General features: G+C 47.2%; 1 protein-coding gene across 1 annotated transcript in view; it reads left to right on the forward strand.

Annotated features, from left to right (window-relative positions):
• The first annotated feature begins 10563 nt into the window (after window positions 1-10563).
• Window positions 10564-13531, forward strand: part of FOXP4 (forkhead box P4) — a 153319-nt gene continuing 150351 nt past the window's right edge. Inside the window, exon 1 of the mRNA XM_073615915.1 lies at window positions 10564-10939. The gene's annotated coding sequence lies outside the window, so the exon portion shown is untranslated. The remainder of the gene's footprint in view (window positions 10940-13531) is intronic.

The following is a 13531-nucleotide window of genomic DNA, read 5'->3' on the forward strand; positions in this document are numbered from 1 at the left end:
TGAGAGCATGTGGCTGTCAGGAAAGTTAGTAGACCAGACTATGTGGAATGCACAGAGATAACCAAAAACGCATGAAAAGTGAATAGTATTGATATTTAAGATAGGTGATAATTAAGAAGATACAAACAGTGCACAACCAACCCAACAAACCCACCAACAACAACAGTATATACAGCAAGGGGTAGTACCAAAATCACAGATGTCAGCCAGGCCAGGGTCATACACAGCAGATCAGCAGAAAGACAAGGGATGTTCCAGAAACATAAACATTTAGCCAGGCCAAGGTCATACAGGGGAGATCAGTAGATGAGGGACTGGGAACCAACAGGACAGGGAGTGGATGGATCGGGCTGAAGGGTAAGGAAAGGGTACAGGAACACAGGAGTGACCGGGTCAGGATAAGAACGGAACAGGGACAGATGCAGGCTCAGGATCGGGTAACAGGGTCAGGGCTCAAGGAGAGAGATACCAAGGCAAGTATGTGAGGGCTTGCCGGGTATTTATGGGACTAACAATAATTGTCTTCATGTAACACCTGAGCGCAGGGAGTGTTGTCTGCTCCATACTGCCAGGATCCATCCGCTGGTGGACGTCAGTACTGCGGCCAAAAGATGAAATAACACCAGCAGGGAAAGATTCCCCTGACAGTTCCAAACTGCCAGGAGACACCTGCTGGTGGACCCCAGTACTGCATGCAAAATGATATATCTTACCAGCGGACGGACCCTTTCCTGACAGTACCCCCCCTCAAAGGAGCGGCCTCCGGACGCTCCAACTAGAAGTAATTGTCCAAAGTTAATGGCCTCACACTGAACAATAGATGAGCGCAAGTCAGACTGGGCATCGGGTACTTCAAACCGGACAGTGGGCACATCACAGTAGACACATTACAGCAGACAGCGGGCACATCACAGCAGACAGCGAGCACATCACAGCAGACACATCACAGCAGACAGCAGGCTCCGGGTCCTCAAGCTGGGCAGCAGGCTCCGGGTCCTCGAGCTGGGCAGCAGGCTCCGGGTCCTCGAGCTGGGCAGCAGGCTCTGGAACATTAGGCCGAACAGCGAGCACCGTAAGGGCAGGCCGGATCACAGGCACCGGCTCAGCAAGCTGGGTAACTGGCCCCGGCCCAGTGGGCTGGGTAACGAGCCCCGGCTCAGCGAGCTGGACACCGGGCACTGGTCCGGCAAGCCGAATAACGGGCACTGGCTTAACGGACTTCCGGACTTCGGTTCAGCAGACTGGGTCAAGGGCACCGGTTCAGCAGACTGGGTCAAGGGCACCGGTTCAGCAGACTGGGTCAAGGGCACTGGTTCAGCAGACTGGGTCAAGGGCACCGGTTCAGCAGACTGGGTCAAGGGCACCGGTTCAGCAGACTGGGTCAAGGGCACCAGTTCAGCAGACTGGGTCAAGGGCACCGAAACTCCAGGCTGACACGCGGGCACCAAAACTCCAGGCTGACACGCGGGCACCGAAACTCCAGGCTGACACGCGGGCACCGAAACTCTAGGCTGACACACCAATATCAAGACATCTGGCTGGAAGGCAGGCAACGAGACACCAGGCTGGAAGGCAGGTACTGAGACAGCAGACTGAGAAGCGGGCACATCAGACGGGGAAGTGGAGACATCAAGCTGGAAGGCAGGCACCGAGACATCAGGCTGGAAGGTGGGCACATCAGGCAGGGAGGCGGGCACATCAGGCTGGGAAGCGGGCACATCAGGCTGGGAAGCGGGCACATCAGGCTGGAAGGCATGCACCAAGACTTCAGGCTGGAAGACAGGCATCGGGACATCAGATTGGGAAGTGGGCATATCAGACTGGGAAGCGGGCACATCAGATTGGAAGGCATGCACCAAGATTTCGGGCTGGAAGACCGGCATCAGGACATCAGACTGGAAAGCGGGCACATCAGACTGGGAAGCGGGCACATCAGACGGGGAAGTGGAGACATCAAGCTGGAAGGCAGGCACCGAGACATCAGGCTGGAAGGATGCACCAAGACATCAGACTGGAAAGTGGACAAATCAGACTGGGAAGCGGGCACATCAGACTGGAAGGCATGCACCAAGACTTCGGGTTGGAAGGCAGGCATCAGGACATCAGACTGGAAAGCGGGCACATCAGACTGGGAAGCGGGCACATCAGACTGGGAAGTGGAGACATCAAGCTGGAAGGCAGGCACCAAGACTTCGGGCTGGAAGGCAGGCATCAAGACATCAGACTGTAAAGCGGACACATCTGACTGGAAGGTAGGCACGTCAGGCTGGAAGGCAGGCATCAAGACATCAGACTGCGAAGCGGGCACATCAGACTGGAAGGTAGACACATCAGGCTAGAAGGCAGGAACATCAGGCTGGAAGGCAGGCACCGAGACATTGGGCTGGAAGGCAGGCATCGGGACATCAGACTGGAAAGCGGGTACATCAGACTGGAAGGTAGACACATCAGGCTGGAAGGCAGGCACTGAGACTTTGGGCTGGAAGGCAGGCATCGGGACATCAGACTGGAAAGTGGACACATCAGACTGGAAGGTATTCACATCAGGCTGGAAGGCGGGCGCCGAGACTTTGGGCTGAAAGGCAGGCATCAAGACTTCAGACTGGAAAGCAGGTACATGAGACTGGAAAGTGGACACATCAGACTGGAAGGTAGGCACCGAGACTTTGGGCTGGAAGGCAGGCATCAAAACATCAGACTGGGAAGCGGGCACATCAGACTGGAAGGTAGGCACATCAGGCTGGAAGGCAGGCACAGAGACTTTGGGCTGGAAGGCAGGCATCGGGACATCAGACTGGAAAGTGGGTACATCAGACTGAAACAGGTTGGTTGGTGTGGAGGCAGGTTGGGTTACTGGCAGGATCGTGTGGGTAGGAAAGAACTTTCGTTTCTTTTTCGGTTTAGCCAGCGCAGCCTTGTAGGTAATTGTAGGGCTGTAAGGAAGGGATGTAACTGGGCAAAAGGAAGACCAGGGAACAGTGGCTGGAGGAGGGGTCTGTGGGATTGTTACAGGTGGAAGAGATGAGGCAGGTGGATTGAAAGCAGGATAGGGGCAGTGAGTAGAGACTGGGTAATAGTACTTAGTGGGAAGCTGTGTATACTGGACTGTAGCTCAGGTTGCCATGGGCGACTGGGAGAAAGATTCTTGGGAAGGTAGGTGACTAATGGCGGGACTGGATTGCTGTGGCTTAGCTAAATGCAGGAGATCTGACCATGCTTGTAACACAGGTTGAACAAAAGTTGGTTCACATACAGCCTGTCTAATCAGAGATTGTACTGAACAAATGCAATCGGATAACACCTGCTGGGAACAAGAGGAATAATGTTCATCAAAAAAAGCCGGATCATCCTCTAACAACCATACTAGGCATTCAACCTGGTCACAACTGAAAGGAGGGGAGAAATCGTCACTTCCTTCGGGAAAGCATGACAAGGCTGGCTTTGCACATAATTGGATCAAAGGATGAACTCCTCAAATAACATATGACCCTGATCTACTAGAAAATGGGCTGATCGGATCGTTTCCAGCAGTTGGTCACTGGTCCAATCTTTAAGAGTCTGGCGGCAATATTCATTATCCTCTGCCGCCAGCAGAGAATAATAGACAATTTCATTTAAGTCCATCTTTTGCGCGCCCACCATACCGGGATGGTTTCTCAGTGCAGCCACGTCTGGTCAGGGATGGTCTTGGTATACTGTCAGGAGAGTTAGTAGACCAGACTATGTGGAATGCACAGAGATAACCAAAAACGCATGAAAAGTGACTAGTAATGATATTTAAGATAGGTGATAATTAAGAAAATACAAACAGTGCACAACCAACCCAACAAACCTACCAACAACAACAGTATATACAGCAAGGGGCAGTACCAGAAACAGAGATGTCAGCCAGGCCAGGGTCATACACAGCAGATCAGCAGAAAGACAAGGGATGTTCCAGAAACATAAACACTTAGCCAGGCCAAGGTCATACACGGGAGATCAGTAGATGAGGGCAGTGTTGCCAACCGCCCGTAGATTTACGGGCAGCCCGTAAAAACGACCCGTTTTTCGGGGCGCCCGTGAATGCCCGTTACGGGCACCGGTGCCCGTAAAAATGATGGCCGCGAGCCAGCCACGCAACTGCGCATGCGCCGTTCCGAAGCCGGCCGGGCTCGGGAAAGCTCGTACGCGCTCGGCCGGGCGGCGCATGCGCAGTAACGTAATACCGCCGCCCGGCGTCATTTTCAAATCGATCAAGCGCGGCCGCGGCGGCAAGGTAAGCTGACAGCTGAGCTGAGCCAGGGCTAGGCGACTCTGCCACTGGAGCAGCAGGTCTCGGAGGCTGAGCAGCACGCGCCGGCGGAATGGAGGGGAGCCCTGCATCCAGGACCAGGCAATCCAGAGTCTACGGGGACCGGGGGGAGTCTGGGACAGAGTGACAGCCCAGCCGACGGTGACAGAAGGTGATGGTGGCAGAGGGGGATGGACTGGAGCAGGTCGTGTTGGTGGCAGAGGGGGATGGAGGCAGAGGGGGGTGGACTGGAGCAGGTGGTGTTGGTGGCAGAGGGGGATGGAGGCAGTCTGGCAGAGGGGGGTGGAGGCAGGGTATGATGGTGGCAGAGAGGGATTGTGGCAGGGGGTGATGGTGGCAGAGGGGGTGAAGGCAGGGTATGATGGTGGCAGGGGGTGATGATGGCAGAGGGGGATGGAGCAGGTGGTGATGGTGGCAGAGGGGGATAGTGGCAGAGGGGGGTGGAGGCAGTCTGGCAGAGGGCGGTGGTGGCAGGGGGTAATGGTGGCAGAGGGGGCTGGAGGCAGGGTATGATGGTGGCAGAGGGGGATTGTGGCAGGGGGTGATGGCGGCAGAGGGGGATAGTGGCAGAGGGGGATGGAGGCAGTCTGGCAGAGGGGGGATAGTGGTAGGGGGTGATGGTGGCAGAGGGGGATGGAGGCAGGGTATGATGGTGGCAGAGGGGGATTGTGGCAGGGGGTGATGGTGGCAGAGGGGGATAGTGGCAGAGGGGGATGGAGGCAGTCTGGCAGAGGGGGGATAGTGGTAGGGGGTAATGGTGGCAGAGGGGGGTGGAGGCAGGGTATGATGGTGGCAGAGGGGGATTGTGGCAGGGGGTGATGGTGGCAGAGGGGGATAGTGGCAGAGGGGGATGGAGGCAGTCTGGCAGAGGGGGGATAGTGGTAGGGGGTGATGGTGGCAGAGGGGGATGGAGGCAGGGTGTGATGGTGGCAGAGGGGGGTGGAGACATGGTATGATGGTGGCAGAGGGGTCAGTGGCAGAAGGGGATGGTGGCAGAGGGGGATGGACTGGAGCAGGTGGTGTTGGTGGCAGAGGGGGATGGTGGCAGAGGGGGATGGACTGGAGCAGATGGTGTTGGTGGCAGAAGGGGATGGTGGCAGAGGGGGATGGACTGGAGCAGGTGGTGTTGGTGGCAGAGGGGGATGGTGGCAGAGGGGGGTGGACTGGAGCAGGTGGTGTTAGTGGCTGAGGGGGATGGTGGCAAAGAGGGGTGGAGGCAGTCTGGCAGGGGGTGATGGTGGCAGGGGGTGGAGGCAGAGGGGGATGGAGGCAGTCTGGCAGGGAGTAATGGTGACAGGTGATGGAGGCAGGAGGTGATTGGACTAGATAATTCCTTATTATGTCGAAAATACCAAAAATATGTTTTTTTACCTTAAAATCTACCTTAAATCACATTGCTATTTGCTTAGCATACCTGTTTGTAGCCTAAATACTGAAATTTACACCTAAAAATGTAATTTTGGAACTTTTGTGAAATGCCAGTAAAAACGTGGTGGTGCCAGTAAATTTTGGGTGTTGTGCCAGTAAATTTCAATCTGGTAGGTTGGCGACACTGGATGAGGGACTGGGAACCAACAGGACAGGGAGTGGATGGATCGGGCTGAAGGGTAAGGAAAGGGTACAGGAACACAGGAGGGACCGGGTCAGGATAAGCATGGAACAGGGTCAGATGCAGGCTCAGGATCGGGAAACAGGGTCAGGGCTCAAGGAGATAGATACCAAGGCAAGCATGTGAGGGCTTGCCGGGTATTTATGGGACTGACAATAATTGTCTTCATGTAACACCTGAGCGCAGGGAGTGTTGTCTGCTCCATACTGCCAGGATCCATCCACTGGTGGACGTCAGTACTGCAGCCAAAAGATGAAATAACACCAGCAGGGAAAGATTCCCCTGACAGTTCCAAACTGCCAGGGGACACCTGCTGGTGGACCTCAGTACTGCACGCCAAATGATATATCTTACCAGCGGACTAACCCTTTCCTGACAGTGGCCTTGTATACCACGGGGAGGGGGGCATGCTTGTTTGGATAAGGGTCTGGTGTGATTCCTAAAGGGGACCTTTTTTTTTCCTATTTTTTTTGCACATGGGATTTCCCCTTAAAATCCATACCAGACTCCGATGGCAATCTATGAAAACTCATCTCCTGAGGGAAGCCTATCCTGTCTTTACCTTACAACTGAATTTTACTTTCTTCATCAACTCATCCCCACTACAGTAGTCACTGCTACTACAGTGATTGTCTTCTAGGACCTGCTGATCATTTGCCCTGCTGAATAGTGAACACAGGGAGTTAAACCCTTGGCACAAGCGCCATTCACAGAATGCTTTGTGTTTCTCTCAAATAGTGCAAGGCATTCTCTGATTGGGGAAGTTGGAGATGGGGCGGTGACATCTCCACCTCATCCAGAGGATGTTTTGCCTTCAAAAATGCAAGGTGCTCTGAGAATGGCACCTGTGTTGACTAAGCGACTCTCTGTGTTCACTATGCAAAACAGCAGCCACTTGGTGTGGGACCTGGAAAAGAGCAGTGTTTATTTTAGTAACAGTGACTACCAGTCTACCACAGTGATTCTTCGCTTCCACAGTGTTTCATCATGTATAGCTTATGGATAGTTACATTGCTCCAAACTGAACCAGTGTAACTATCCTATAAAATCTACAATTCAGCTATTTGTACTTTTGCTATTCTTATTTTTACAATTATTATTATAATAATAGGACCTATGTTATAAAATCAATCCCTGGAACTAATTTTTTTCCTGTTAGTACTTTTACTATTATTATTTTACTATTAGCATACCTATGCTTTAATGTCCATACCTGAAGTTCAGCTTTTTACTATTTGTACTTTTACAACATGTACTATTAGTATAATAATAGGACATATGCCATATATTCCATACCAAGAGTTCAACCTTTTACTATTTGTACTTTTACTATTAGTATATTAATGGTACCTATGCTATAAATTCCATACCTGGAACTCAGCTTTTCACTATTAGTATTTTTACTAATATTATTTTACTATTGTTATAATAATGGGACCTATGCTATACATTCCATACCTGCAAGTCATCTTTTTACTATTAGTACTTTTACTAATATTATTTTACTATTGATATAGCAGAAAAAGGGTCGCTGGTTCAAATCCTAATCATGACACTACCTGCCGGGAGTTTGCATGTTCTCCCTGTGCCTGCGTGGGTTTCCTCCGGGTACTCCAGTTTCCTCCCACACTCCAAAGACATGCTGGTAGGTTAATTGGTTTCTGGCTACATTGGCCCTAGTATGTGTATGTATGACTGTGAGTTAAGGACCTTAGATTGTAAGCTCCTTGAGAGCAGGGACTGATGTGAATGTACAATGTATATGTAAAGCGCTGCGTAAATTGATGGCGCTATATAAGTACCTGAAATAAATAAATAATAATGGGACCTGTGCTATACATTCCATACCTGAAAGTCATATTTTTACTATTTGTACTTTTACTAATATTATTGTACTATTTTTATAATACTGGGGCCTATGCTATACATTCCATACCTGAAAGTCATCTTTTTACTATTAGTGCTTTTACTATTGTTATAATACTGGAACTTATGCTATACATTCCATACCTGAAAGTCATATTTTTACTATTAGTACTTTTACTATTATTTTTTACTATTATTATAATACTGGGCCTTATGTTATACATTCCATAACCTAAAGTCATCTTTTTACTAATAGTACTTTTACTAATATTATGTTACTATTGTTATAATACTGGGACCTATGCTAAACATTCCACAACTGGAAGTATGCGTTTTACTATTAGTACTTTGACTATTGTTATAATAATGGGACCTATGCTATAGAACCCATACCTGGAGTTCAGCTTTCTTCTATTAATATTTTTACTATTATTATCTTACTATTAGGCCTTAGGCTATAAAATCCATACTTGGAATTCAGTTTTTTACTATTCAAACTTTTAATGCTAGCATTATAACAGGACCTATGCTATAACATACATACCTGGAATTTAACTTTTTGCTATTTGTACTTTTTCTATGATTATTTGACTATTAGTATAATAATTGTTACTATTATTTTTACTCTAGTTTTGTAACTGTACCATCTCCCTTTATATTGCGCAAACCGTTTGCACTTTGTAAATTCTTCACACCTCTGCGTTTTTTTGTGAAGCGTAGAAATGCACGACCCTTGATTTACCATAGTTTCCTATGGGTCCCATTCACACCTCTGCCTTTTTTTTTTTTGTAAAACGTAGGAACGCACGATCCCCGATTTAACATGTATGTATAATACATACCTGGAATTCAACTTTTTGCTATTTGTACTTTTACTATGATTATTTGACTATTAGTATAATAATTGTTACTATTATTTTTACTCTAGTTTTGTAACTTTACCATCTCCCTTTATATTGCGCAAACCGTTTGCGCTTTGTAAATCCTTCACACCTCTGCTTTTTTTGTGAAGCGTAGGAACGCACGACCCTTAATTTATCATAGTTTTGTAACTTTACCATCTGCCTTTATATTGCAATATTATATTGCGCAAACCGTTTATAAATCCTTCACACCTCTGTTTTTTTTTGTGAAGCATAGGAACGCACGACCCTCGGTTTACCATAGTTTCCTATGGGTCCCATTCCCACCTCCGCCTTTTTTTTTTTGTGAAGCGCAGGAACGCACGACCCTCGATTTAACATGTATGTCTAAAATACATACCTGGAATTCAACTTTTTGCTACTTGTACTTGTACTAATTTGACTATTAGTATAATAATTGTTACTATTGTTTTTACTCTAGTTTTGTAACTTTACCATCTCCCTTTATATTGCGCAAACGGTTTGGGCTTTGTAAATCCTTCACACCTCTGCATTTTTTTGTGAAGCGTAGGAACGCACGACCCTTGATTTACCATAGTTTCCTATGGGTCCCATTCCCACCTCTGCCCTTTTTTGTGAAGCATAGGAACGCACGACCCTCGATTTAACATGTATGTATAAAATACATACCTGGAATTCAACTTTTTGCTATTTGTACTAATTTGACTATTAGTATAATAATTGTTACTATTATTTTTACTCTAGTGTTGTAACTTTACCATCTCCCTTTATATTGTGCAATCCTTCACACCTCTGCGTTTTTTTGTGAAGCGTAGGAACACACGACCCTTTATTTACCATAGTTTCCTATGGGTCCCATTCCCACCTCTGCCCTTTTTTTTGTGAAGCGTAGGAATGCACGACCCTCGATTTACCATAGTTTCCTATGGGTCCCATTCCCACCTCTGCCCTTTTTTTTGTGAAGCGCAGGAATGCACGACCCTTGATTTACCATAGTTTTCTATGGGTCCCATTCACACCTCTGCCCTTTTTTTGTGAAGCGTAGGAACGCATGACCCTCGATTTAACATGTATGTATAAAATACATACCTGGAATTCAACTTTTTGCTATTTGTACTAATTTGACTATTAGTATAATAATTGTTACAATTATTTTTACTCTAGTTTTGTAACTTTACCATCTCCGGTTATATTGCGCAAACCGTTTGCGCTTTGTAACTCCTGTACAATAATAATGACACTGGCACGTGATAGAAGTCCATGATCTCAGAGCTTTTTTTTTTTTTTTTAATATAATTTTAAAAAAGGGGAGCGCGATCCCTCGGTGATGTAACATTCCAAAAGTGGCGATGTTTTTCCCCGCAACAAAGAGCACATTGGTGGACTGGCTCTCCCACCATCTGTACTTTCCCAAACCTGCCGTCTTTGAGGTGCTAGCTCTTGTCACACACAAACAAAACAAGTGGAAAGTTTGTGTCCCCCCCTCTCTCTCTCTCCATGAAATGTGCAGTCAGTAGGAGGCCACAAGAAAGGAGTGGCAGAAGAAAAGCGGGCTGGCAGCGTCCTCCGAGCCGGCAGAGCGAGCTCCTCCGAGGGGTTTTTTGTATATATTTTATTTTTGGTGAATAAGCCCTGGCTGTCTGAATCCGCGTGTGCACTGAGATGTGAAGAGGCGGCTCGGATTTCGTGCCTAAAGAGAAGAGGCAATCTTTTCTTCTTCTCCCCTAGCCTTGCCTTCTTTGCTTTCAGTCTCCGAGCTGGTGTCTTGCAGAGAAGGAGGAGGAGGGGGGGGGGGGCCGGGAGAGGATTGTCTGAATTTTTTTGTCTGTGTGTGTTTTGGGAGGGGAGGGGTGCTGGGAGCAGATAGAGGTGCTGCTCTGCTCTTGTCTTTGTAGTGTCGCGGTGGGGGGGCGAGGAAGGAGGGTTTTTTTTTTTTTTTTTTTTTAGCTGCTGTTCCCGAAGCCAGTCACTCTCTTGCCTTGGAAGAAGCGAGGACAATCTCTGCTTTCCTCTCTCAAGTTTTTTTTTTTTCCCCTGGATATTGGAGGGCTCGGGGTTCCGGAGAGGCTGCCACCTGCTCTGGGGCACACACACATTACACACATTGTACACATTACACACACACACTACACACAGGGTCTCACACACTTACACCGTGCCTATGCGGGCTGCACCGTTCTCCGGACTCCGCGCTGCGCCACAAACTTCCACAACTTTTCCTGATCTTCTCCGCCGTTGTATGGATTGTGTCACTGGTATAGGAAGACGCTCGGACCGTATCCTGAGGTAATTCCTCCCCTCCTTCGTGTGTGCCACGAGCTCACTTCTCCACTCACCGACCGTGTCTTTGTTATTTCTTTTATTATTATCTATTTAAGTCCTATTTATTTGCTTCCTGACAGTTTTAGAGCAATGTATGCAGCACTTTGTACCATTCAAAGACAAAGTCCATCTGTTCAACCAATACCAGTCCTCCAGGAGCTTGCAATCTAAAGTCTTTACCTCACAGGCTAGACAGGAGCCCATGAACCTAACAAGCATGTCTTTGGAGCAGATATGTACAGGAGGTAGGTCCTTGTCTTCGCTAGGTTCACACCTGTGCCTTTTTTCGTCAACGCACAACATAGTTTTCTATGGGTCCCGTTCACACTTCTGGTTTTTCGTGAAGCGCAGGAACATACGACCCTCGATTTAACATAGTTTTCTATGGGTCCCGTTTTCACCTCTTTGGTTTTTCATGAAGCGCAGGAACGCACGACCCTCGATTTAACATAGTTTCTATGGTCCCGTTCACACGTCTGTGGTTTTTCATGAAGCGTAGGAACACACGACCCTCGATTTAACATAGTTTCTATGGTCCCGTTCACACGTCTGTGGTTTTTCGTGAAGCGTAGGAACGCACGACCCTCGATTTAACATAGTTTCTATGGGTCCCGTTCACACGTCTGTGGTTTTTCATGAAGCGCAGGAACATACGACCCTCGATTTAACATAGTTTCCTATGGGTCCCATTTACACCTCTGTGGTGTTTCATGAAGCGTAGGAACGCACGACCCTCGATTTAACATAGTTTCTATGGGTCCCGTTCACACGTCTGTGGTTTTTCGTGAAGCGCAGGAACATACGACCCTTGATTTAACATAGTTTCCTATGGGTCCCATTCACACCTGTGCGTTTTTTTGTGAAGCGCAGGAACGCAGGACCCTCAATTTAACATAGTTTCTATGGGTCCCGTTCACACCACTGTTTTTTTGTGAAGCACAGGAACGCATGACCCTCGATTTAACATATTTTCTATGAGCCTATTCACACCTCTGCATTTTCATGAAGCAGGAACGTACGACCCTCGATTTACCGTAGTTTCCTATGGGTCCCATTCAAACACCTGTGTTTTTTTCGTGAAGCACAGGAACACACGACCCTAGATTTAACATAGTTTCCTATGGGTCCCATTCACACTTCTGCGTTTTTTTCTTGTGAAGCGCAGGAACACAAGACCCTAGATTTAGGATAGTTTCTATGGGTCCTATTCACACCTCTCTGTTTTTTTCTGAAGCGCAGGAATGTACGACCCTCGTTTTAATATTGTTTCCAATGGGTCCTGTTCACACCTGTAACTTCTTTTGTGACGTGCAAAAACGCACGACCGTCGATGTAACATGGTTTCCTATGGGTCCCGTTCACATCTGTGAAGTTTCCAGATGAGGAGTGTTATGGTGATTAGTGCACTTGCGGCAAAAACAATTGAACACTGTCCAGGAATAGTGACTGCTACTCTTTTAACCAGTGTTTCTTAATTCCAGTCCTTAAGGTGCACCAACAGGTCATATTTTCAGGATTTCCCTCAGATGAAACAGCTGTGGTAAGTACTAAGGCAGTGAAACTGATCAAATCACCTGTGCAAAATAATGGAAAGCCTGAAAACATGACCTGTTGGTTGTGCCTTGAGGACTGGAATTGAAAAACACTGCTTTTAACAAAAAACAACCAATTACTGCCCATAATACTTTTTTAATTTGCATGAATATCTAAATTTTCAGGACAAGCTTTTCGGGCTATACCTCCTTCTTCAAGGTCCAAGCAGTCCAGGCAGTGATTGATTAAACCTTGAAGAAAGAGGATAAACCTCGAAAGCTTGTCCTAAAAATTTAGATATTAGTGCAAATTAAAAAAGTATCATGGGCAGTAATTGGTTGTTATTTGTTAAGAGTAGCAAGCACTTTTTTTTTTTACAGGAAGATGCGTTTTGGGGTCCATAGACTTCAAAGGGAGCACATGAAATAACACGTGTTTTTTTGTGCATTTTTATTAGGGTTTTGTGTTTAATGCCCAGCCTTCTGCTACAAAAAGAAACGCATGACGCATCAATCTGCATTAAAAACACGCTTGAAAATGCACCAAAAAAGCACGAGAAGCACATGCAGGTGTGAACCTAGCTTGAGGATTTGGGGAAACGTGTAAAAGTAGTCCAACCAAAACTTCAATGTTTGCCTGAACTCCACTAGAAGTTTGAGAAACACATAAATCACTGCAAAATCCATAATATGGCAGCTTGCTAGCCCTTATGTGGTGTTTGCATTTGTTTTTTCTTTATTTAAACTTCCTGTCCTGTGGTGACAACCGTGCTGAGCAGTATTGTCACCCTAGGTCAGGAGGGCGTTAGGACTACATGACAATGAGGTTAATTTACTAAAACTGGAGAGTGCAAAATCTGGTGCAGCTCAGCATAGAAACCAATCAGCTTCCAGGTTTTTTTTTGTCAAAGTTTACTTGCACAAGCTGAAGTTAGAAGCTGATTGGCTACCATGCAGAGCTGCACCAGATTTTGCATTCTCTAGTGTTAGGAAATCAACGACAATGTGTTAAGAGTACATAACA

This window comes from Aquarana catesbeiana, linkage group LG02 (assembly GCF_042186555.1).
Source record: "Aquarana catesbeiana isolate 2022-GZ linkage group LG02, ASM4218655v1, whole genome shotgun sequence".
Taxonomy (NCBI): domain Eukaryota; kingdom Metazoa; phylum Chordata; class Amphibia; order Anura; family Ranidae; genus Aquarana; species Aquarana catesbeiana.